At 36.9% G+C, this 26,879-nt stretch overlaps 1 long non-coding RNA gene across 1 annotated transcript in view; it reads right to left on the minus strand.

The window, feature by feature from the left end:
• The window catches only part of LOC308061055, a 30,032-nt gene extending 11,883 nt beyond the window's left edge, over positions 1-18,149 (minus strand). Inside the window, exon 1 of the long non-coding RNA XR_013927070.1 lies at positions 1,394-18,149. This is a non-coding gene — a long non-coding RNA (uncharacterized lncRNA). The remainder of the gene's footprint in view (positions 1-1,393) is intronic.
• Between the last annotated feature and the right edge of the window lie 8,730 nt (positions 18,150-26,879).

Below are 26,879 nucleotides of genomic sequence, written 5' to 3' on the forward strand. Positions count from 1 at the left end.
CAGAGGAGTGGGCGAATTTGCAGACCCTCAAGACCACTGAAGATCCCTGCTCTAGATAATTGGGCACATGTGGGTGTGGAGAGGCAAATATTACAATTAGGTTTGGGTAATCTCATGAATATGTACATCTTTTCAAGGAAATTTGTTAACTATATATACATGTACTGCATAAAAAGTGCTACCTGAGGGAAGGAAACTATGCACGTTAGGTAGACTGATCCCCCATGCATCCAGCACTGCAGTAAAGAATGCTTGCTTCTTAGTGCTACATTGGTGTTAAGGAGTTTCATATTCCAAATTTTGGTGACACTGGGAGGGGACATAGCCAGGACAGCTGACTCAAAGGCATTATGTTTTGTTTACTGATGGATCATGTGGTAGGAAACCATTGGAAGGGGAAAGTTGCTGTCTGAAGTCCCACATGACAAGTCATTGATGCCACTAAAGAAGAAAGGAAGTCAAGTAACTTTGCAAAAGTGAAAGCCATCCAGCTAGCCCTAGACACTGCTGAATGAGAAAAGTAGCCAGTATTTTCTCTCTGTAGTGACTCCTGAATGGTGACTAATGCCATATCAGGGTGGCTGCAACAGTGGAAGAAGACCAGTTGGCAGCACAGGGGCAAACCCATCTGGGCTGCTGCATTGTGGCAGGATATTGCTGCCCAGATAAAAAAACATGGCTCTAAAGATATGTCATGCAGATGCTCATATGCCCAAAAGCCATACCACTGAATATTGACACAATGAACAGGCAGACAAGGTTGCCAGAACTGAAGTAGCTCAGGTGGACCTGGACTAGGAGCATAAGGGTGAGCTATTTGCAGCTTGATGGGCCCATGAAACGTCAGGACATCTAGGAAGAGATGCAACATACAGATGGGCTCATGATCAGAGGGGTGGACTTGACTACGGACACCATCACACAGGTCACTCATGAACGTGAAACATACACTGCGATCAATTGAGCCACACAAGTAAAATCTCCCTGGACTACAGGGTGGTGGCTGGGTTTTTGTTACGGTGAGGTCTGGCAAATTGACTATATTGTACCACTGCCACAAACACACCGAGGCAAGCGCTATACACTCACCATGGTGGAAGCAACCACTGGGTGGCTAGAAACATACCCTGTAAACCATGCCACTGCCCAAAACACCATCTTAGGCCTTGAAAGGCAAATTTTGTGGCAACATGGTAATCCAGGAATAATTTAATCAGACAGTGGCACTCATTTTTTAAACAACCTTCTAAACTCCTGGGCAAAGAAACATGGCACTGAATGGGTGGATCACATGTCCTATTATCCACAAGCCTCTGGAAAGACTGAGAGATATAATTGACTGTTAGACTATATTGCGAGTACTGGACAATGGGGCATGGAAGCATTGGGATACAAATTTAGCTTGGCTGGTTAACACCAGAGGATCTGCTACCCATCCTGGTCCTGCCCAAACAAAACCTCTACATGCTGTGGGAGGAGGTAAGGTTCCTGTAGGGCACATAGGGAAGTGGCTGGGGAAGCTGTGTGGATTGCTTCTCCCACGGCAAAAGGCAAACCCATTTGAGGGATTGCCTTCACTCAAGGCCCTGGGTGTACTTGGTGGGTAATGCGGAAGGATGAGGAGACTAACTTTAATTGACAAAACAGAGTAACCAATTTTATTGTGTCATGTGGTTTCATACCTTCAGCATATTTATGTGATAGATTTTTGTAATGACTGCTTTAAAGAAAAGTAACATATTTTTTTTCCCTGATTGAAAATAACTTTATAATTTGCTACATCACCTTGACTTGTTTTTCTTTGTAGTATGGAAAGTTAACATTCCAATTTGAAAACTGTTGAAAAGTCTTGAGAATATATGAATATGGATAAATAAAAAGACTTAGTGAAATATTCAGGTGGATGTACTTCAGAAGGAGCAAGCAAAGGCCTAATAGCAATAAGACTTATGTATCTAATTCCTCTTGCATAACACTTAAAATCAATTTACTTTTCTGCTTTCAATTTCAAGTAACGTAATATTATGATAGTATTTCTATAGAACAATCTCTTCCTGAAATCTGCAGTAAATACAAATGTAATTTTAATATTAGAATTATATGAGATTTCAAATATGTTCAAAACAGATTTAAGTCCTCTTTCAACATGGCATTCATGCATGTGCTTAGTTTTGAGCTTTCAAGTTAAAGGAGATTCCTTAGCTGAGACCTGTATGAATCCGTAAATATGAACCTGGAATGCTTAATACATTTGCTAACAAAATTACCATCTCTGAAAATGTGTGAACAGTTCCCAATTTCAAAAAATTTCAGCCAGTCCTAATATATAGGAACTTGAAGGCACCGTTTAATTTTCAGGCACTTTCTTAAATTTCAGGAAAGGTTAATTTCCATTTTCTACTTTGGCATGTAAAAATAATGTATAGGAGTGTTAAGAAAAAAAAAAAAATGGCTAGGAAAAAAAGAATCTTGATGACTAACTGACTAACTGACCACATCTGGTTTTAACTGACATGTTGGTTTTGCACAAGCTTTCACCTTTCATAGATGAAGTCAAACTTTTCTGCAGAGTACTGGCCAGCTAAGCCTAACTACATCCCACTAAAATAAGGTTCTGCTATTTGTAGAGATGTTGTTCGACAGAATAATGACCTCATATTCCCAGTATAAGTAATGATGCTAGCTAACACGGTCTTTGGCTGACTCCATACCTACCAAGGCACTGAAGGATTCAGCAGTTCAGTGAAATGGAAAAGAATTCATGACTTGCTTGTAGACTGGAAGAGATAACAAGTGAATAGGGTGGTGTTAGAGAAGTAGGGGAAAGCAGAAAGCGAAAAGGAAATACTAGCTTCATCTCCTATTTAAGAAAATATCCAAACCAGAACATACGTGAAAATCGTTGTTCCAAAACAAGAAATGTGAATTAGCAGAAGTACTGGAATTTTTCTGTCTTTTGGACCATCTTGCCCCAGAAATGTTAATTTGGTCTCTATATGTAGCATCACATATATATGTAATTTCTTTAAATGTTTTCCTGTAACTGTCCTCTATTTTATTAACACAAGAATCCAAATTTGTAACTGTACTGATATATCTCTTCCCATATCTAGAAGAAAATGTTCCTTAATTAGGTATATCCTTGTTTACTAGCTTTCTACACAAAGTGGTGTTTTAATGTTAACAACCTATGAAACTTTTGATTTCTTAGACGGCATTTCAGGCAATTTTAATTCCATTATATGTAGAGGCAGAGTTCACATGTGAGTCATCTTTCTTTTACTGATGTATTTCCAAATTAGTGTCTTCAGGGTCAAGACAGATTGTAAAAACACAGGCACTGTGGATATTTCTAGCTCAAGTATCAGTTGCAGCAGCAGGGGTATCTTCACAATATTTCCTTTGCCTGTCCATTTATGAGTTTGGGGTTTTTTCATAGTCTTTAAGTAAAGATTATTAACTATAAAAATTATCACATGGTGTATTATTGCTTCAGATCACCATCTAACTTGTTTTACCTTTGTTGACCACAGAGATCATAGAATCATAGAACCATAAAATCATAGAATGATTTGGGTTTGAAGGGACTTTAAAGATTATCTAGTTCCAATCCCCCTGCCATGGGCAGGGACACCTTCCACTACAACAGGTTGCTGAAAGCCCCATCCAACCTGTCCTTGAACACTTCCAGGGGTGGGGCATCCACAACTTCTCTGGCGACCTCACAGTGAAAAATCTCTTCCTAATAACCGATATAAATCTCTTCTCTTTTAGCTTAAAACCATTATCCTTTGTACTATCATTACATGCCCTTGTATAAAGTCCCTCTTCAACTTTCATGTAGGCCCCCTTTAGGTACTGGAAGGCTGCTTTAAGGTCTCTCCGGGGGCTTCTGTTCTCCAGACTGAACAATTCCAACACTCTCAGCCTGTCTTCATCAGAGAGATGTCTGATGATCTTTGTGGCCCACCTCTGGATTCACTCCAACAGGTCCATGAAGAGTACTCCACATGGGGTCTCACAGGAGTGGAGCAGAGGGGGAGAATCACCTCCCCACACCTGCTGGCCATGCTCCTTTTGATGAAGCCCAGGATATGGTTGGCTTTCTGGGCTGCAAGAGCACATTGCCTGGCCATGCTGAGTTTTTCATCCATCAACATACCAAGTTTGTCTCCTTAGGGCTGCTCTCAATCCATTCTCTGCCCAGCCTGTATTTGTGCTTTGGATTGCCCTGACCCATGTGCAGGACTTTGCACTTGGCTTTTTTGAACCGCTTGAGGTCCACAAGGGCCCAGCCTGTCAAGGTCTCTCTGGCTGGCATCCCTTCCCTCCAGCGTGTCAACTGCACTCCACAGCTTGTTGTCAATGTCATTGAGATGCTATTGTGAATTCAAAATTCATAGGCTATTAATGTATTCAATTTATACTAGGCCAATGTTAATGTAAGTCCATACAGTACAATTTTTGTCACACAGTAGTCATTCTTTAGTAGTCATAACAGCAGTAGAAAAAAATAACCAATATATATTTTTTTGTGATGATTGTTATTTACAGGATGGGACCCAGATTTCTAATTCCACTCCTTAAAAGCTTGAAATGAACTGGACTCTCTCTGTCCCTGAATTACAACTAGATTAACATGACTGTCTTTTTTAAAGAAAGAAAAGAGCAACAGAAAAGAGCAACAGAAAAGAGCAAAAGAAAAGTAAATGAGGCAGGTTGCCTTTTAAGACTGAATCAGACACTGGAAGAAATTACATATTGTATCACAAAACCAAATGTCACGTGACAGGATCAAAAATTAATGGTTTCTAGAGAAAAGATTATTTCCTTTGGTATGTGCCTTTGTTATGTTTTCTTATAATGGATGCACTAAAAGTAAAGCCTCCTGTATCTTCACAACAAAACGACTGTGTCAAGACTTGAGAAAAAGCTGTTTGTAATAAGTCTTTAGAGTTAGATATCATATAAAAAGAGGTCACTGTAAACTGACCTTACAAACCATCCACCTGTCTATCCCCTCACATATTGGCTTCTACTAAACAACAACAAAAGTCCCTAAAGGTTTCCACTTATTCCCCTTCTCTTAGCTCAGAAGAAAAGACAAGAGAATTATTTGCTCCCATTTAGATAAAGGTGACAGTGCAGACATTTTCTTGTTGTTTTTCAGACAAAGGATGACAGACAGCAAAGGAATTGTTTTGCTTGTGGTGTGACAAAAAAATAAGAATACTGTAGATGAGAAGTTCTAGCTCCCTTTCTAAATAAATCAACGCCATGAAGTGTATTAGCATGTGATCTAAAAAAATGGAAATAAATGCTTGCCTTTGCTGTTGACATTTGTGGGTATGGCAGTGTATTAGCTCTTTTTAAATAGCTGATGGTATTCAGAAAGAAGATTAAGTGAGAGTCAATTCCTCCAGCTAAAAATCCTTCCGTTTGCAGGAATATATAAAAATCCCTCTTCAGAAAAAAACTTTTTGTAAAAATTTCTAAAATGATTGTAGGTCTGTAGTCCTCAATAACACAGAGTCCTGGATTCTGATTAAGTGTCATAACCCCTGCTACGAGCTCTGTGCAATCAAGCCAACAATACTGTTAATAATGAGCAGCACAACATAAGTAATACTGTAACTATGCATGTTGGAACATAAGGAAAATTCTGTGTTGTGGAAAAGACTGTCCAATCTTATTAGCCAGCTCTCTTACAGACTGCACATGCTAATTATTCTGCTTTTATTATGCTACTGTGATAAGACCATCTCAAAAACATAATTTTCCCATTCCAGAGCACTTAGAAACCCTCTTAAATAAAAATTTGGGAGGAATGAGTGGGGAGAGGGGTGTGTCTATAAATAATTTGATTTGCCTCAAGAATACTTGGAGAATACACTCGGGTTAGAAAATAGGTTTATATCAAGGACCTGTAATATCCCTAGGAGTTTTCAGTCAAAAATGTGTAATAAAATTTGTATTAATACATAAATAAAAATGAAAACATTGAGAGAAATCTACTGCGAATTAATACAAATTCATTTTAAACTAAAAATTTAAGTTCTTTCTGAGGCCAGATGCACAGAAACAGAATGGTTTCGGTTGGAAAGGACCTTAAATATCTACTTCCATGTACATGCAAAGGCAAAAAATCATTTTTTGTCAAAACAGATTACATATCACTGAATCATGTTTTATTTGCACCATTGCGGCATACAGCTATGATGTGGGAATTTACCAAGAAATTACTTAAATGAGGAATTTTGGATTTTCTCTAACGAGATATCAGTATGTTTTTAATTCGTTATATTGCTTATCAGGGTGGTGGGGATGTCAGGGGGAAGAACAACAAAAAAAGTATTTCAAGCCTCTCTGATTCCTCCAGAATACTCTGCCTATTAGTAGCAACATCATGCCTTCACAGTGCTCAATCAGGACAACTCTGAAGAGTGTCAAAATTCAGTGTATGTTGAGGAGCTTTGTAACTGCTGCCCTAAGATCTTTAAATGTGTAGCCATTGCATCACTGACCAGAAGTCATAATCTTTCATTTACATATTAAGATTCCGTTTTTCTTAAAAAGAAAATACCACTGAGTTTCTGCTAATTTTGTATACATTTTGAGAATACTTCTCCAGTTGTAACATAAGGTCAGGTAGTTAGCTTCTTCCTTTATGTCTTCCTACTTTTCATCATGCAAATGATGAATACAAGTAGTCTCTGACACATGTTGCATTATCTAGTTTGTTTTGGATCAGAAGCATTTTCACAGCTATAGCCAAACCTCTGGGTTCAAAGAAACAATATCTTTTTTGTCTGCAAGTGAAGGTTTTGGTTGAATGCCACATGTTGAAAACACTGTACAATTATTGCTCAACATATTGAACCTAGGATCCAAGGAATTTATTCCCTTTTCAAATCCATAATTAAAGTTCATAACCCTAGAGCAACTGCAAGCTAGAAATAAGAGTTGTTTTGCAGAAATTTTGCATTGCAGTTACTTTAAGTGAAAAATATTTTCTGACATTACTGACTCAGTTAAATAAACAGGTCTTTCCAGAGGAATAGTATTGTTTATTAAGAAATAAATTAACTATAGATTAAAAAAAAAAGAAAGAAAAAGAAAAAAAACTATTTCAATTACATGAAGGCTGTCACAAATTTACACAGGGCCAGGCTGCTAATAGATAACTAAGTCTAAAATATGTTTCTTCAATCATAGCTATAATGCAGACAGTCATACCACAGCAAAGCCAAATCACTGTGATCATCAGGGAGCTTTTAATTTTATTTATCGACCAAATACTTCTCATACATTGAACTTAGAAGTCACACTAAATGTTTTTGCCAGGCAATTTATTTCTGCAGTCTTCTCCAGCTCTTTGTTTTGTCAAGATCAGAATCCTGAGCACAGAAATAATACACAATGCTGTTACCCAGTTTTGAAAAATAAAAAGAAAGGTTTGACTATGTTGCTGCTTGCTGTCATAATTATGTATTTATTATAGACTACTTTTGAGGAGGCATTACAAATTTATTCAGCGGATTTTGTTCAAAATAGTTATGCTAGCTGAATAGTGTGGAAAAGTAGATCTGACTTGAGATACTGCTTTCCTTCCTCCATTGAAGATTAATGCTTCCAAAAAGATGAAAGCAGGAGGATAAAAGAATGATGTTTTCAAAGATAATTCTACTAGTGGCAATCATGATCATTGGGTGAAAATAAATAAGTCGTTTTCATTATCATGTGTCCTGAAAGGAAACAAAATTCACTGTGAAGGAAAAGCATAAAAAAGGGGAAATTAAAGGCTTTGAAAAATTAACATTGATCCCAGAGTGCACCTGGACTTTTATTTCCACTGTTCTGTCTCCAAACATCAGTTCATATTCTAAGATGTTTTGATAGTAGACAATACTGAATTTAATGCAAAATAGACCAGGCTTAACCGAATCAAGGGCTTTTCTTATGAAAACAAAAGCTTTTTATGACTAAATGTCCTTGTCACTTCTAGCTCTACTGCCTTGTTTTATGTAAACTCACACGATGGCTGTCATTTGGGCTCTGGGAACAACTTATTTTCCCAGACAATAGAAAGAAAAAGATAAAATTAAAAGATGAAATCAAAACTTCCCATTCTCCCCTTGCCAGTGTTCAAAACCAAAGTAAGACCTATTACTTTTGGCCCCACACAGCAATTTTAAATAATATTTATAAGAAAGAAAAATAATTAAATGGCAAAAGATGTAGTACTGCATTGTCTGGTATGTTCTGTTTTCCTCTGTGGTGTTAAAACCAGGGATATACCACACTGTTGGTACCTGCAATATATTAAATCTGTTACTGCAAAACTGATTAGATCCTCTTTCAACTCATCCTTAGCTCTTAAGTATCAGACCTTGCCTTTCTATTCTGTTTACCATTCATCTGTAAATTCATCTATTGTTTCTCCAGACTATTCAATTTTTATTGATTCTATTATCCTATTAAAACCCTTTACTGATTTAGTGCGTCTTACATCTTTATCCCAAATTTGGACTTCCACTTTGTTGCCTAAATTCCCAAATTACTGAACTCTGATTTAGTTAAACAAGAATGTGCACAAAATTTAAGGCAAGCTGACCCACCCTTTCAAGACATTAATGACTCACCCTCTCAAGCACCCACCATCTCAAGTCGTCAAAACTGATAAATTAAAGGACTTCTAATCAAGGGAGTTAATCTTGGGAAACAAAGAACAGATACTGATAAGACACCATTATGTAAATTATGCAGAAAGAAGCTTCCAGGTGAGAAAGTTCTGTCCGCAAGAGGAGACAAGCTGATAAGGTGTTGCAGTCCTCAGAAAATTTGTTGAAAGCAGGACAAAGGTAATTGTGGCAGTGGGAGATCGCGATCTCCGGCTCAAATAGCCCCTCTGAAAGAGGGCAAAACCCTGCCTGGGGAGCATGTGTATGTAGTTGGTAAAAAACTTTAGCAGTGCTATCTGAGGTTGCGTGCTAATTTGCATGAGAAGCGAGAAATTTGTAACCAGTCCTGCGCGTGAATGAAAATGAATATGTAATGTACTATGAATATGGAGGTACTCTATATAATGTGTACCCCTGACCAACTTGGTGTACACATTACAAGGAAAAATCCCCCATGCACTCAGCACTGCAATAAATTAATGTCGGCTTTCTAAACTATCATTTGATTTGGAGAGTTTTCCTTCTTATGATTTTCAGTAACAACTTGATGCTGACCCTACACATAATTGACAAAATCTTGGAGAATGGAAAAGAAATGGTTTTGTGAGCCTTTAAAATAAGATTAAACATAATTGTGGATTCAATTACGAAAATTTGAAAACTAACAGATGTCTGGAGAATTAGCAGATGAGCAAGAACATATATTAATAACTAGTATCTGAAAAATCCAGTAGCTTGTGAGACATGAGGAGTTACTGAGTCATTCTGTTTGATCTGTTCTTTATTGCAATTTGAAAAAAGCTCAAGAGCAGACACCACAATGTATAAGCAGAAGTACTTTTAATATACCAATCTGAACTTCAACATGTCTTTTTTTCCTTCGCTGAAGCTTTAATATTTAAAAATTATTTTGTTGGCTTTCACATGAATTTACACAAGAGGCTTTAGCTTTACTGATTTCTTGGGAGATTTTTACCTTCTGCTTCATCCTTTCTTTATGAATAAACAGCAGACAGGGATAGGATAAAGAGGAATTAATTTGGTATAAGTGATGGATAAAGGAATAATAATGATCTAGAGTTTATTTTAGGCCACATGTTTCTTGATCTTCTGTTCATGACCCACCAAAACTTTTAGTTAAACTTTAACTTCTGTCAGTCTTGCTATTTATGAGTAATCCACTCAGCAGTTCTGCATTCAGTTGAATTCAACCTTTGTTAATATGCAATCATTCATTGTCAATCTATATGAGACCAACTGAACATCAGACCAACAACCTTCTAACTAGATGGCATTTTCAACTTTTCTAATTTAGGCTTTTGCCTAAAATAATTTAATATTTTACTTTTTAAACCAGGATGTGATTAAGAATCTTTTTGTTGTTGGCCTGAAATTCCTTCCTACTTTTAGTATGACTTCTTTACTTCTTACTAGTCTTTTGGGGTATTGAAGCACTTTTATTTTCCTTGGGAAATGGCTTACAGGGACAGTTTGAGAGTTGCCTTCTTTTCCTTTGCACCTCACCCACAGTAAAAAGTGAACTCTGTTTTGAAGATGTGAATTTATCTCTGTAAGTTCCTACAAGCTGTTTATCATAGAACCTTAGCAGCTGTAATCTTTTATAGCCCTGTTGACTCCACCAATTTTAGCCAGGATGAAAAGATAAAATTCTTTGAGTTCTGCTGCTTCATCTTTTGGAAGCTTTATTTTCTGCCCTCAACAGTGATCTATACCACAGAAAAATGTAACATCAGCTTCCTCGAAGAAAGTAGAGGAAGGAAAATCCAACATTGAAATTGTACCTCAGTGTCACAGTTGGTTTCAGTTTCAAGTCAGAATCAACATCTTCATTGTGTTAGGCATTTTACAAACTCATGAAAAAATACAACTCCTCCTCTAAAAAAGCTTTTCTGGGGGGACAGATTTCCTCTTAAAATTTGTCCTGCAGGTTTTAGGAAAGTATTAGAGTTTTTAAGGAGTATAATGAAGAAATATTGTCCTGAAGCTTCAGTCTCCAACTAAACTAAAGGCCTTGATGCACCTCAATCTGGAATAGTTGCACAGTATAAGTTATAATACATCTGAAAACTGCCAATTGAAGTAAAATCTGCTTCCACACAGTGTGATGTCTTTGATAAAAATTTGTGACCCTAAAGATGACAAATGTGTCAAGAAAATTCCACAGCATACCCTGAATATAACATTTTCTAACAACTTGGAAATTAAAATTTTCCTATAACATGCACACATACACACACATATCCTGTCTTGTGAAAACATGGGCTATTGCCAACCTTCAAAATTTATTGTGGTGTACCACACTCTTCTTATTGAGTATATATAATTTAAACCACGGTAATATGTTTCTGTAAACTACTTACATTGGCAGACTAAGGGTCCTTGGCCACCAAACAGAAGCCACTACTGTTCACAATGATAATCTTATTCAAATTTAATAATACCCTGTACTGGGTTTGGCGGGTATAGAGTTAATTTTCTTCATAGGGGCTTGTAGCTTGAAGCTACATAGTAGTTTCATAGTAGCATGAGTTGCTGGAAGGAGACATCTTTAAGCTCTCTTTGCCTTGCTGTCACCCCTTCTTTTAATTTGTAAAAGAGTTCTTGAAAAAGTCGTGATCTTTCCACATGCAAGGGAAACAGAACATGAAATTTGTCCTCCTGGGTTTTTTTTTGCCTTTCATGTTCACTCTCCTGCATATCTTCCTTTTTTTTTTTTTTTTTTTTTTTTTTTTTTTTAACTCCCCCTCACCTAGAATAGTGTTATTTAGCAGCAGGCAGGCAGAATCTCAAACTGTCCACTCCTTCTACTTTCCTCCAATAAAATGATATGGTGGGGTAGTCTGGGAGAAGGTCATCCTGCAGGTTGCCATGCAGTGTATGAGTTTCCAAGGTAATTTTGACCAACAAGACAAATTGGTCCACACAGAGCTATGAACTGCAACAAATTGCTTTCAAGATCAGAGTTTGCTTAAGGTCTCAGAACATTACACAGTGCAAATCGCAGGTATGCTTAGTCTTGCTTTTGTGTACAAACTAGCTACGCTTTCTGTAGGAAAAAGAAAGGCTGATGTACAAAGATACATTGACTTTTTTCCCATTAAAAATAAAAAAGTTGTGTTCAAAACTACATTTTTGTAACTAAATGATTTGGGGGGAGTTAATTATTTCCACAGAAAGCATTATTTTTTCACTTGAAGCTAGACATAAATATTCACAAATTTTCTTCTGAAATTTGGAATAGCCCAATTTAGTTCCATGGAATTTCCAGTTCCTATTGCCCTTGCTGTGCTCTGTGCTCATATTTACCAGCCTCCTCCAGAGCAGAGGCTTGGAAGCATTTTAAAAGATGAGATATAAACATGGAGTCCAGCTTGAATTACACCACCTTCATTCTCAAAGATCATCAATCTCTCTTTTGTCTTCAGAATGCCATTATTTGTGGAAAGTCCCCCCATAAAACAGAAACACCTTCCAGTCCCCAATTAACTGTAAAGACCATCTGAACCATCCCCAAGATGAATGAAGAACTGGTGCCTTGTTCCTCTTTAGCACAGAGACCTAGGAAAGAAGTCTCTATGACACCAGGGACAGAGATGACCTCCACTGGGGAAGTTAGATTATCTAAAAATAAGAGTCTTCAGGATGATATAATATTAACACAAGTGTTATGAAAACACCTACTTGGAAGCTTACATTGTTACGCTAATGCGAACTTACTTATTACAATAATCTATCACAAGATTTTGATAATATATTTTGAATAGCACTACTACAGCATATGATATAGCAGATCAGACCATCCAGTTGTGAATTCCTGTGACACAGTTAACAGCTGTTCTGATATAAGCCAGATAATAAAATCTAAACCTAATCTAAGTAATCTGGAACAGTCTAAACATAACAACAACATGGCAAAACAGATGTTTTTAAACAAATACATTATCGTTCTGTTGCTTGAAATGTGCAAGATTTGATTTAGAATACCTTTAAAAATCCAAAATGTTGGGGGCCTTGCTGCAATGATAAGGATTTACAGGAAAGAAAACTTTTAAGGGGGCTTGAAATGGCTTGAGAATTTTATAAAAATATGATATTTCAGCAAGTAAGGTGCCCTTTTAATTGAAACATTCATATTTTTACGTATTATTACTATATTTTTCTGCATGTATACAGCTTCAAAATAATACAAGTCCTTTTCCCATGGTGGATGAGTACTTTTCAATAAAAAACTAAAGGAAAATAAGATTTGATGCTTTTTAAGATAATTTGCCACATTACAAATATTTTCCATTTCCTCAGAAGTCAAGTAAGCGATTTAGACTACAGCCTCCGGAAGAAAAAAAACTCTGTTTTACAAATGACATTTATAGGGCATGTGGTGCAGCTGACATTTCTTTTTCTACCATTACTTGTTAATATTTTCTGATGGATGAATTGCTTTTCCACATCTTAATGATTGCAACTGCACAGAGAGATAGATAGTTTGGTTCTGTTTTGCTTTTCAAGGACTATGTGTACCATGAATATTTTATGTACAATACAGCGCTATCTGAAAAGAAGCTAAAACCACTGGAGTCTTTTGACTGATAAAGTGATATGGTACCACAATAAAAAGTCAGCCTTTACAGTTAAAGGATACTCTGAGGTAAATACCATCATTAATTTGGTGTAGGTTAAATTGTTGTGCAATATTTTCACACAAAACTAAAAAAAAAAAAAAAAAAATCTCATTTCACTATTGTTGTTGCAATTTCAAGCTATAAACTCCACTATCATGCACATTTAGAAAGTGCTCTGTGGAGTCTTCAAATATTTAAAAACTCTATCCAAACTACAAATAAAATTAAGGGTCTATTCACAAAAGTAAAGTTTAGACATATAAAATCTCTGATGCTTTAAAATTTACCTTTAGCATCTACAGAATCTCTGAGGAATATTGAGCAACTGAAGTGCTTTCTCTTACTTCCTCCACCTTCTTCAAGCAGTTCTTCAGTTTATCCACATTAGTGGATATGATCAAGCTGAAAATTCTTCTGGCTTCTTTTAAAAGTTTAATACATCTACTACTCATTCTTTTTCTCATGGAAGCATTGGGTTTTATGAACCTTTATGAGTCCTTTTTATGAACAAAATATGTGCGAAGGTCTCTGAACACCTGTGGGTCTACTACAAGCCTATACTGGGCCAAAAAAGAAGAAAAACAGGAATATAAACTTGGAACTTTCTTGCTTTTTGTTATTACTGTGCAAATAATCTAGTTGTTCTGATTACATTACCTTCTCTGTTACGGATTTCACACCTTCCTTCACCTTTTTGTTAATTTGAAATTATGACATGTTGTATTCAGCAGGATGAAGTTCCATTAAGAACAGAAATAAAGTGAATACTTGCAAAATATTTTTCACATATTAGTGGAAGCTTAGTATTGGCTTAAGTGCATACATTCAAATTGTTGACATCTGTTTATTGGCTTTGAATCACTGAAGAGTCCTGGCTGCTTTATAGATTATGTGTGTTTACACCTCGTGTTCTGAAAAGCTTGCAATTAAAAAAAGCTTATGTTTCAGTCCTCCAGAACTGAATCAAATTTTACTCTTCCCTGGCTCAGTACTTAGAAAAAAACTAAAAATTGCAAGTGTTTTTGCCAAGTCATTAACACACACCATCAAAAGTGTGGGACATAGGTACTAGTGAGATGATTCATGGCAACACAATCCTTATTACATCAGTATGGCCCCATAATTGATTTAGTTAATGGCACCATCTGCTCATTTCCAGAGTTTTCCTTCCAATTAGAGTGTCAGACCATATATTCAATTTTTGTGAGTTTAACTATATTTTATGCCTTTTTCCCCACCCTTGCACAAACCTAAATTTGATCTGTACTGCCTTTTTTCTGGTTTACATCCATTATTGAAATAGTATTCTTTTACTTTTGAGGAAATGAACAGTTTTGAGAGAGTTGGCTTGGCTCTCAGAACTCTTTGTCTTTCCAAGTCATAAATTATTCTCTTGTGGCAGCAAAATTTTGCTACTTAATGCAGAAAACATCTAGTAATGTTTCAAGTTATAAACTTATGAAGCATCAGGTTACAAGAAAAATACATATAACTTGATAGTATTCATTTTCCACATCCCCCCAAAAAATAGAAATGGAAAAAAAGGAAAAAAAAAAAAAAAACATTAGAAAACTGCAGCCTATTTCACACAGTTGGCATATAATGTTCTCCTTAGTATGACAACTTCAGCCAGAGGTGACAATAGTATCTGAACAATAAGTCATGAAATGGAATATGTTAGTGAATTATTTCTCACATCTTGGGATGAAAGGAAGACTTTCACTGAAAACTACTGCAAAAAAATTACAGTTCCTCTCCAATATGTTCTCCTCTAGCCTCTCATTCAATGACAAACTGTTAGAATCAAAAATGAACCGTCACATATTAACTTGCCAAATACACCTTGATGAGACCTATCTCTGTGTTATTTTCTCATGAGCATCATGAGCCATCCCCAGGGAAGCAGGGCTCCAATCACTTGTAACGGTTACTTGAGAAGACAAATGCCATCATTCCAAACATCCCTCCCCCTTCCTTCTTCTTCCCCCCAGCCTTTATAGCTGACCATGCCATCATATGGTGCGGAATATCCCTTTGGTCAGTTGGGGCCAGCTGTCCCAGCTGTGTCCCCTGCCAGCTTCTTGTGCTCCCCCAGCCTGCTCACTGGTGGGGTGGGGTAAGGAACAGAAAAGGCCTTAGTTCTAGGTAAGCACTGCTCAGCAACAACAAAACCAACCCTGGATTATCAACATTGTTTCCAGCACAATTTCAAAACACAGTCTCACACTAGCTACTGTGAAGAAAAGAAACTCTATCCCAGCCAAAATGAGCACACAAAGGCAATCACTCGCTACCTCCCGTGGGTAGACTAATGCTCAGACAGTTCCTGAACAAAAGATGACCAACCCTCCTAAAACCATCTCTTTTCCCTTGTATTGCTGAGCATGAAGTTATATGGTATGGAATATTTCTTTAGTTAGCTCAGGACAACTGCCTGGCTGTATCCCTCCCAGCCCATTGCACACCCTGTAGTCCATTCATTGCAGGGAGAGGCAGACTGAGAAACAAGGTGCCCTTGATGCTGTTCAAACACTGTTCAACAAAAGCTAGGACATTAGCATGTTATCAGTACTGTTTTGGACAAAAATCTAAAACACAGCACCATATGAGCTCCTACAAAGAAAATTAACTCTATCCTAGCCAGGCCCAGTACACCAATCTAGCAATTAGCTCTTGGTATGCCGTTTTTATCTAATTCCCTGCACATAGCAGTATCTGTCCATTTTCTCCAGTCTCAGTAGTAAAAAAAATCCACTTCTGAGGAATAATTTCATATTAGTTGAATTCAAAGTCTTGAATAATATCATGGAACATGTTTTTTCATTAGGGCTTTCTACTTTACAATATTCTGGAAGTATCTGTCTGTATATTTGATGCTTATGCATTTAAAAGTTTATTAGGAAGTACAGACAGCATACATTTAATATGAACGTAAAGGGCTGAGAAGTGGATGACACCTGCTGTGTACGTTGAACTTGTGGCAGGACATAGGTTTTGGTCACACATTTGTGATATCTGTGCCCAGAGCTTGAGTTTTTAATGAAGGCTATATGGGCCTCACCAGAGGTGATTAGTCAGGATACCTGACACAATCTGATAAACCAGATGGTAAGAGCAAACATGGACTCAGTGAGCAATTGAGATAGTAATATGGGGCAAGAGTTCTGAAAGCAGATTATGTAAGGTGTACATTAATTAGGGTAGAAGTAATTAGCAGCACACAATGATTAAGAGACTCAGAATTGAAGGGCATATAGAGGGCAAATGCCCTGATATTATTTGACAGACTAATGAGCTGAAAAACAAAGGGCATGAAACAAAGTTAAGAAAAGACTGGTCAGCAAAGGAGTTCAGGATAAATTTCTTCACACAGAAGGTAATTAATGTGTAGCACTATTGGCTATTAGGTGAGGAAAAACCAACCCTCAAATACTAAACATATCTGAGAACAGACAAGTAGATGAGCTGCATGGACTAATTCTGTATATTATCTCTGCTGCAAGAATGGCAAAGACAAAGCATTACTTAAATGAGCGGGATAATAAATAAAGTTATTTCAATGAAACTTACAGTGATAAAAATCAAAGGCAAATGCAATTAGTTTAGTAGTATAGGTCTCCACGAAAAGTTACACAACTGTTTTTACTTCAAAATATTTAAAAAAAATAATTCTTCCTGGTTTTATTGTTAACAAGAACATGATAATTGTGGATGTGTCTCCCATGGAAGTTGTGCATCTGTAATGAGAGACCAAAAAAGGGTTTGCTAAGTCACAGTTCTTTAAGGGAAGCCAAAACCAAGAACTTTAAAACTCAGAAGATTTCTCCCCCCAGTTTGGGTGTTCAAGAGGAGAGATCCTTAATATGATTTACCAACAGCAGCAGCTGAGTGCTCAGTCAGAAAAACAGGCTATGTGCTAGCCCACATGGCTGTTCAGCACTGAGACTGACCGGCATTGGTCCAACCCTTCCACATGGAAGTCCCAAACAACATCTTCTGCCTTTTCCCACTTCTACTTATCCCTGTACTGAATGGCCAAACTAACACTACCCTCTAACACACTGCATCCAGTTCTATTTTGATCTTCACCATCAACCAACCCTAAACCAATACCCTACTCCATTCTGGCTTTTTTCCTGCAGCATATGCTGCAAGCAGCTCAAGACTGAGCTCTCTCTCCATTGGTAAGAGAGTTAGGAGCTTGCAGATCAGCAACAACAAACACTTTGTGAGCACGTTTCCTGACACCCCATGACAACGCTGACATGCCGCTCTGCACTGTCCCCTAAAAGGCAAGCAGCTGTGTACAGCCAGTACAGCAGAGCAGCTGGAACCAGAACATCACCTTGCTGCTGGGAAATTTCAGGCTTAGGAAGTCAGATCTGTTCTTATATGACTACAAATTACCAGGCACGGAAATACCTGTCACCGATTTTCCACTGGATAAAAGCCTGCTGTATCTAAGCACTGCATCCCCAGTGTGTGGTGACACAGATGATGCCTGCCTGTGTGGATTCTCACCACTCCACTCTGTGCTTCCTGTGGCTCCAAAGCAAAGGCAGGACAAGTAAGATGGCACTGGAAGTAGCTTATTCCCTTTTGTGTGTAGATACATACACTAAATAAAACTTTCTGGGAGCTTAGTTCAGAAGTGTATCAGAACATCAGCTATGACATTCAATTTTCCCTAGTGGAGACTGAAGTACCTTCAAAATATGCAGGGTGAATAAAACTGTCAAGTTATGTATGTAGATTTTTCTGTAGACTGAACAATGTATTGACTGAGACCAAAAGCATTACCTTTCATGCTATTGCAGATGAATTTATTTGTTAACATCATGTTTTATGAACAATATCTAAATAACATATTGCTATGCAAATTTGAATTTCACATCATTCCACTTTTCTTTAGTTTCCCTCTCCACTCAAAAGAAAACAAGCAAAACCAAACTGTATATTTACTATTTCAAAATGCTGCTACAAGGTAAACAATTGAATTGCTACAATAAAATTAATACAATTTATACAACTGTACCCTAAAATCCAGGTTTTATAGAAAATTTTCAGTTTAACCAGAACATGTTTAACTAGAATTGAACTGATTTAACAGTAACTGTAATATTTTTTTTTTTAGTCAAATGGACATGTAAACATTTCAAAATAAGATTTTTTAATAAGTTTAATGTAAGTTTTCTAACATGGGAAAAAAAGAGTAATTTCCACTTTGCATATCTATAAGTTATTTTTGTGCAATAAGGGAATGTAGATCATTTTATAAAAATGTTTTGAAGAGAGTTATATACTAAGAAACCAAAATGAGCCATTATCCAATTCAAATGATTGGCCTTTATTACACTTAAGATCATCAGTCAGGATGATCTATGAGTTTGAAACCTGGATCCTCTCCGAACTGATAGAGGTCAGCCCAACAGTAATAGAACTTAAGCTGCAGTATAAACACATGAGAAAAAATTTAGAAGTCAATTTATCAAAGGGAATTTCTACTAAAATCTTACTAGTTATCCTGCTCCCAAACAGCCTGAAGCAAAGGTGCACAACTGTCCTCCAAAATGGTCATTGGGAGTGGAGCTTATGCCTAAGAATCTGCTTAAGCCAGGAATAGGTTTTCATCCAGACAGCTCCTATTACAGCAGTAAATAGTCGAGGTTTATTCCAGTGTGTGAAAGAAGAGATTAGTGATACTGACCTACTTAGTACAGCTCTACAAAACAAAAGTGATATCAGGGAGGTAGCTAGTGCATTGGGAAATTACTTATTTGGCAAGTGCTTTGTCTGGACAGAGCTGAAAAATAATTTTTAACAATCCTGAAGACTAAAGCAGCCAGGACATTGCATTCATACATCTTTGTTTCTTTCATGCAAAGTACTTAAAAAGTCAAATTTCCACATATTTCTGAATACTGTTTTGGTGGGAAGTTCCAAATATAATAGAAGTTTATCACCAGAAAGTGACTACTACAGATAAAATTAAAACAAGACACAGCATCCTTTGTAATTCCTATGACAGTTCATCCATTGGTAATATGACACAAGAGATTCTGGTCTGACTACCCTTTTTTAGGCTGGGAAGCACACAGAAGTCTGAATTCCTATTGTACCACAAATTCAGAGGGATTGGTGAGGGTAGGGAGGGGAGGAAATGAGAAATTAAAAGTTTTATTTTAATGTGATTACAACAGTTCTAACACAAAATAAGAATAATTCCTTTCAGGTCTGACCATAGTTCCTCCTTCTACAGTGTTCATTTGTCAACACTGCAAGCAAACGACATGAATATCAGGAAAGATTGCCAGCCTGCTTCTTTCCTCACAGGCCATTGCTATGAGATGTGCTGTCTCCTACCAGCATTGTCAAACGTTTCCTGGTCACTAATCTGGACTCTGGCTGACTTTACTTTCTTTACTAACCAAATTTAAACGAGAGACACTTACCACGTCCTTGGATTTGGCTATTACTTATAACACCGACCTGGGCATAGGAACAGCCTCAGGCTGCACAGCCAGGATGATGAGGGATTTTTTTTTTTTTTTCCCTGCCCCGCACTAACATATTAGTGTATCATTGACTTTCCTTTCTCCGAAGCTACTTCACCCATCTGAGGTTAGAGGAGATCCTTAAAGGAATCTTCTTTTCTTTCCTCTAAAAGTCAAGACTGCTCCTTTCCCAACACCCTTCTGCCCTTGAGGTTATTGCATTTGTATCTGGACAGGTAACTTTCAGTTTTTCCTGCAACACCTTAAGATTGTTATTCCTTTAAAATTTGTGATAGTTTCACTCTGTGTCCATATTGCTCAGAAAGCACAAATCTCTTCTATAGTTGAGAGTCTATGTACTGGAAAAAATGTTGTACAAAAAAATGACACAATTTCATTTATCTGCAGGTGGGACACCACAGCATGAAGAAGCTGTCACATCATTTATTCACAAAACTGATTTATCTACTTGCTTCCAATTACATTACTACTAATAGCAATAATCAAGGTCTTATTACACAAGCGTAATTACTTTATTCTTAAGAATTCATGTTCAAACAGTTTAATTTTTTTTCTTTTTAATCAAATGACTTGCCTGCAGGTATATAAATAATTATGTACCTACACCTAAGTGAGTTCAGACTCTCATGTTCATACTTGGCTTGCAACAAGACTGGCTCATTCTAACACAAACAGAATTTCTGGTTAAGTATATTTCAGTAAAAAGACAAATTTCAAATTAATTAAAAAAAATAAAATGTCTGTAAATGCACATGTACAGGAACTGCACTACAATATGAACATTAAGCAAAAGGGGAAACATCACATCACCAAGTAGACATTGAGTCAGCTTATAAAATATGATTCTACAAATGATTTATTGCATTACTTTTTTTCTTTAATCCACCAGCATAATAGAAAATCCTAGGGAAAAAAATCTATAACATGATTACTTCAAGTACTGAGCCCAGAGGTGGTTTAAAATTGCTAATCATCTCTGAATTCAGCATTAGATTCACTTAAGTTTATTGGTTACATTGACCTTCCCTTGAGTTCTCCGTGTTCAGAAGTACATGATTAAGAAAATGCTGCATAAATGATTGAATCAGAAATGAGATAATATGGCTTTATTAGGTATCAGTAGCCAAGCAACCACAAACAATATTTATATACATATTTATCAATACACATGCACACACATATTAGTTCTCAAGAGAAAAATGTAAATAGTGGAAAGTACTGCAAAGACTTAGGAAGTAAACAAAAAACCTACTAGATTCATTTGTGTACATGCAATATTCAAACAAATATAACTGTCTTCAACTTGATTTCCTAATGAAACAAGTATCAGCAATTTGACTGTCAATACCTCAGTCTCTCATACTATAAATAAGTTTCAAACCTCCAGAAAATTCCAACTAAATTTATCAAAAGGGTGGAGATCACAGACCTTGAAAGAGTTTACAACTGGTAGACTGGTATTTAATAAAACCAGTAAAGGAAGCAAAGAGATCTGATCCTGGCTGCCTCAGTTGCCTCACAACTTGCAAGTCTAATCAGCTGTATGTAATTCTGACCAGGAAATGCAGCATACAGCACCCAGCGGGCCAACTGAAGGCAGAGGTATTGTTATGTGGAGGACAGAAGGTAAGGCTATGGGATGAAGGTTTGTCTCATTAATAATGTAGTGTTGGAAGGAACGAAAGAAATTTTGGTATAATTAAGTAACTGGGGAAAGCATGGATTTTGAGGGCAAGAAATCACACCTGTGTTTAGGGCATGCAAGATAAAATTTAATGCATTTTAGCAGGATTAAGAGAGACCTAGATGACCTACAGAGATATTCAATGAAGTTAGGGAGGACTCCAGCGTACAGAATGTGTTATTCTGTTATAAATATTACTTCAGTAGTTCAAATACTTCCAAAACATTTTTTTTCCTAAATTATAGTTTTTTAGATCACATTGGAAGATGCATACCTCACCCCATCTAGTACAAAGTTGCTTAGTGCTCAACTTTTTAAGGTTTTTCTAACTCTATTTAACTAAAGCTTGTTTGGTTTTTTTTTCTAAAAGGATGCTGTTACTGGTATTTCTGTAGCAGTAAGCTCTGGCCCTAATTCCAATATCTTATTTGTTATATAATAATTAGAAGTCCTATTTCTGTAAGTGCTGCTGGGATTAGATCTTATACCCAGAATTACTGGTAAAGAAGTCCTAACTTTGCAGTGCCATTTTAGTCCCTGACAGTAGGAGGATTTGACCTCCCCTTTTGAACACCTTTGTGTCCTCAAAGCAGTTATTCCTACTGACAGGTGCTCTACTTGAGGCGAGGAAGCGAAGTTAATCCTTATTGCAAAATTATAAGAAGTATCCTTGCAAATACTTTTCAAATATTTCTGTTATTTTAATTTGTGCTAGCAGGCCAAAAGTAGGACCACATTTTAACTACAAAGCAAGCTGTTCTGCTAACTGATGAGAAAGGCATTCGTGACCCTTAAAGATGAAAAGGAGACAGTTTACAATTTCCGTACTAAAGATCTTGTAACTGATGATTGATTGTCTACATTCAGCAGTTCTCAGCCTTAGATAAACACAACACTACCTTGAATTAACTCCTGCTCTGACAGCTCTAATGTGGCTTTGCAATTGGGATTTGAAGTTGTTGGCATGTGTCCCCTCCAGCTATGCCTCTATTCGTGTGTCAAGCAGTTCCTCTGTCTTGGCCCACCTGTATCAGTACGCATCCTACAGACCAAAGTACTGCAGAAGACTTCATATTCTGGGAGTCATATTTTCAAAGTTAACATAAACACAAGAGTATGCCAAGGATGGTACATGGATAGGTATATACAGGGAAAGGACCAGGCTCGTATGAAGACTAATGCAAATAAAAATCCAAACAAAGAAAAAGAAAAACAAAAAACAATCACACACACACACACAACTAACTAAAGACTACAGCAAGGTTATTTATTACAAAAAATTGAGAAGTTCATGCCAGAGAATAGAAAGAAACATTTAAGTACCATTAAGCAAGATCTGTAACAACAGTGCATTCATTCCTGTTAGGAACAGAGATCCTGAGGTTCTCATTTCAACCTCAATCTGGATGTCAATAATGGGTGAAACTATTATACCTTTTGAGGAAACATCATTCAATAGTTTGCACAACCCTGTCCCTTCCAATTAATCTTCCAAAATGAGGAATTAGGAATACAAAACTGTTATTCATCAAGATTTTTACTGATTTCTTCTTTTAAGAGCAAAGAAACTTAGTACAAACATATTCCTAAGAACTTAGGTGAAAAAAATATTTAACCTCAAGTAATTGAAGTTTTAAGATGTTTTGAAGTTTCATAAATCATAGATAAAGGCTCCTTGGCAATGTCATTTTCTTAATAGGAAGCATAAATGAGTTCCTGAAATAAACATTAAAAAGTATTTTTCTTTTCTTTTTGAGTTCATATCTTCCTTCAAGGGAAAATAAAATACACTATGAGGTGGGTAATTTCCTCAGGCAGTATATTTGCTTAATATTTTGTAGCTATGCAACACAGCAACTTGTTAGAATTATTTTTGTAGACAATATAGGTCTTTTAATTTGAACTTTAAAATCCATTTGAGATGAGCAAACTGAGATACACTACAATTAATAAATAAAGTGTTAAAAATATTATGAAATTAAGGTCCACCAGAAATAAGATATTAACATAAAGTATCATTAATTTTTAAAACTACATTTTTTTAGTTTAAACAAACTGATTTGCTCCCTCCCAAGTTGTTGGACACACTGCTTCACTGGAGCTTTTGATGTATTCCCTGCCATTTCCTGAGTGGAAACTTGGCTAAGGTTAAGAAGAATTTGGGATTTACAAAATTCTGTCTGTGTTTGATCCTAATAGGAAAGTTGGACAGGAAAAAGATTTCCTCTTTGGAAAAATATTTCTGATATCAGCGTTTCCTCCATTTTGCATCAGGCTGAAAAATTAATGTTTTGAAATAAGAAATTCTTACCTTTCCCAAAAATAAGTAGCAGACCTATAGCTACCTGTATTCTCAGTACTCGACGATGCCAGACACATGGGTTGAGTCTTAGTGAGTGCTGTAGGAACCATCCCATTTTTTTTTCTTATCTGAACAGGAACTAACTAATTAGTAAATTCTCTTTCTTACTTGAAGAGGCACTGATAGGCCTGAAACATGGTTTACTTTCTTTTTTCATTAATTTCTTTAGAAATTAGTATTACTTCTACTCATCACTTTGTCTTTTTTCTTTGGAGAAATTCCACTTTGTCCAACTGAAGTATTTATTAGCTAAAACTCCAAAGCTTACATCCTGCCAAAACGTTCAGTAATTCTTTGCTCTTTATTTCAACATAGACAGAAGCTTTCTAATTATACAGGATGGTTAGTATTTAATATAATTTTAAAAATATTTAAATACATGTAATCAAGATGGCAGTGAACACTCCACAGTGCCCAGGTTTGTTCTACAGATAATTGCAAGTCCAACAGAAATAGGAAAGCTTTATCCCAAGCACCAACATGCTGAATAAATGGTTTTTTTGATAGTTAAATTCATTAGAGCTGGAATTTTCCAGTCTTTTTGTGTGCTTGACTGCTTACATGGTTTCCCGAACCTCTTTAGCTTTAGGGAGCTTGGGGTCTTTGACATATAATTTTTTTAAAACTCTGATTGCCTTATTAACAAACTAGTTTTTCCATTAGTCACAGATTATGTTAATTTAAATTTCAGTTTTAAAATCTTTCCAGGCTACAGGAGATTAAAACAACAACAATAAAACTTCAGTGCTATCAAAGTCTGGATCCTAACATCAAACATAGAAAACAGATTCCTGATTTAGCCCCAAGAACCCACCGCTGTGTCACAGGAAGAACTAAGCTTCTTAAAATGGTGGTGCAAAACAATCAGCAGAATAAGCAGATATCATCTAAAGTCAGATATGTTCTGCCTGAATCTGCCTGCAGCAGGCCAGGAGTAAACACTGACTGCACCCTTCCTGCAGGCAGAATTAGCTGGGTACCCTCTTCTACTTGGGGTGGGCATCCCTGCACCATCTTCCAGTATTAAACATATTTTTCCTAGCAAAGAAAAAACCAGGACTTTCTATAGAAAGTTGGTGTGTATCACTTATAAATAACAGCTCACAAACTAGAAGTCTTCTCAGACTAAAGGAATTTAAAGATACAGTTTTTAAAGTGGGTGCCTTAACCAGGAAACTGCAGCTTATTTACTTAAAAGCTTTTTCAGCTGAAGCTGTGATATGCAGAAAGAATTAAGAGTCATTGAAAAAAAAAATAGTCAAGAAATAAGAGGACAAGTAGAAGAGTACATTGTAAACTTAGGAGTTAAAGCAGTTACGTGGAATGAACTGTTGCTGCACACCAATCCCTGTTTCCAAGATTGCATTCATATTTTATTCAAGGACTTTTTCATGTACAAATAATTCAAAAGTAGGAAACCAAATCCAGAGTACTAAGAGTGGTGAGCATGTCACATATATTTAGGTGTACATTCAAGGTGTTAGACAGCAGCAAGAATGGGGTTACTTCATGAAGGGAGACAAACCAGAGGTGACCCCAGAGCAGGCAGCACACTCATTGACCCAGGCGCAGTCCTGAACACAAGCAGGGCACTGATGACAAGGACCATCAACAGCCCCAGACACATCCAGTGGTGAACTCGGTCCAGGATCCCTTCAGGGGGCAAAATAAGGAACAGGAGGAGGTGGGTCCAGAGGCAAGACTGCCCCATAGGCATAAAGTGTCCATCTGGGAAACAGGCCAGGAGGCAGTCACACATAAAGCATAGCTCAGAAAGGGATTAAGGCCCCCAAAGGGAGTTATAATGGGGCTCCTGGACCCATGGAGAGGTGTAGGAGAAGGCTCCAGGGGCAGGTCGTCAGGGCCAGTAAAATCTTGTAGTGCCCTCAGGGCCCTGACGCAAAGCATCCATCAAGCTTCAGGATCAAAACGAGGTTTAGGGTTCCTGGTAATTCTCAAGATAGCAGTGGTCTTGAGTACTGAAATATTCTAATCTAGCTACCATAGATCTGCAGCTCAGGTGGTATATTAGTGTGTAGCCAGCTGAGGGAAGAGAATTCTAGGGGGCATGTCCCCATTTGCAGGTAGGCAACCCACATTTTTACCAGATTTGCCACAAAGTTCAGAATATTGAATTGAGTTGGCTGTTGATGTTCTACTTACCATGTTGGTGTTGGTAACATTCCACTCTCAGATCACGAAAAATAACCAGGACAGTGAAAATAAAGAACAACATTTCACATTCAATTTGCTTCAACTGCCAAAACAACATAGAACAATCCTGGTGCTAATTCCCAGTGATAGGGATTTTGTGGCAATTATGTCATCACTGCAATTAATTTCACAGTGAACATTACATTCAGCCTGTGTAATCCTCCCACCGAGTAGCATTGATCTCTCAGCCTGGTATAATTAGACAAAAGTTTCAGGATTACATTAGGTCAGACAGAAGATATTTACAGAGAGTAAGGTCAGCAAATTACATGTAGGAGGCGGCAGTGGTAGTGGAGTAATGGTCATGCCTTGAACAAGCAAAGAATATGGTCTTTGGGATTCTAATGGAAAACTAAGCAAACCCTTGAGCTCTTGCCAAATATACAAACACTGAGCAAAGAAAACAAAATTAAACAAGGTAAAAATTATAAACAGTCTCCTTGCACACATTTAGGAAAGCCAAGTATAGTCCTGGTTATTGTTGTAGCTGAACTATCTTTGGCAAAAGCCACATCTTTAGTAAAATAGTCTAGTCACTGTGCACTGAAACTCCATTCCAAAGTGGAGTTTATTCTGCTGGGGATATACAAAGCTATTTTTCTTCACTACTCAAGCCACTCAGCCTACCACAAGCCTACTCCTGTTTTACAGAAGTCAATAATAAAGGTCCTATTGATTTCAATAAGGATGGCATCAGATCCAATGCCAGAATCATCCATGAGGTAGAAAAAAACCTAACAGCTGAATATTGAAATGGCATGATGAATGCCTGCCATTTTTAGC

This window comes from Falco punctatus (genome assembly GCF_963210335.1).
Source record: "Falco punctatus genome assembly, chromosome: 3".
Classification (NCBI taxonomy): Eukaryota; Metazoa; Chordata; class Aves; order Falconiformes; family Falconidae; genus Falco; species Falco punctatus.